The following is a 436-nucleotide window of genomic DNA, read 5'->3' as shown; positions in this document are numbered from 1 at the left end:
GTTCACTGTATGTGTGTTCACTGTGTGTGTGTGTGTTCACTGTATGTGTGTGGGGGTGAGTGTGTGTGTGTGTGTGTGTGTGTGTGTGTGTGTGTGTGAGTGTGTGTGTGTGTGAGTGTGTGTGTATGTTCTGTCCTGATGTGGGAGATGTCAATGGTTTTTCATTAGGGATATGCCGGTATCAAATTTTCATGTTGCGCATAATTGCTAATGCTTTTATCACGGTATACGGCATTATCACGGTATTGAAATTGTTGCAATAAAGTGTTGTCATAATACAGTATAACAGGTTTAATAACTTTTTTTCTTATAACAAAAATAATTGAACATTTAAATAGGCCTACAATAAAGCAATACACAAAAAATGTATAAAGTTAAAAGTTTTACACAGATTAAAGTGCAAAAGAACTATAAAGACCAATAGGTATCACTTTAC

The 436-nt window shown here is 35.3% G+C and overlaps 1 protein-coding gene across 1 annotated transcript in view; it reads left to right on the top strand.

Annotated features, from left to right (window-relative positions):
• LOC107739846 (UPF0469 protein KIAA0907 homolog) overlaps positions 1-436 on the top strand; it is an 18761-nt gene that overhangs the window by 2759 nt on the left and 15566 nt on the right. The window lies entirely within an intron of this gene.

The sequence above is a fragment of the Sinocyclocheilus rhinocerous genome, unplaced genomic scaffold (assembly GCF_001515625.1).
Source record: "Sinocyclocheilus rhinocerous isolate Xijiao unplaced genomic scaffold, SAMN03320098_v1.1 scaffold645, whole genome shotgun sequence".
NCBI classification, from domain to species: domain Eukaryota; kingdom Metazoa; phylum Chordata; class Actinopteri; order Cypriniformes; family Cyprinidae; genus Sinocyclocheilus; species Sinocyclocheilus rhinocerous.
Note: the sequence above shows the minus strand (reverse complement) of the source record. Positions and strands in the feature narration are given on the sequence as shown.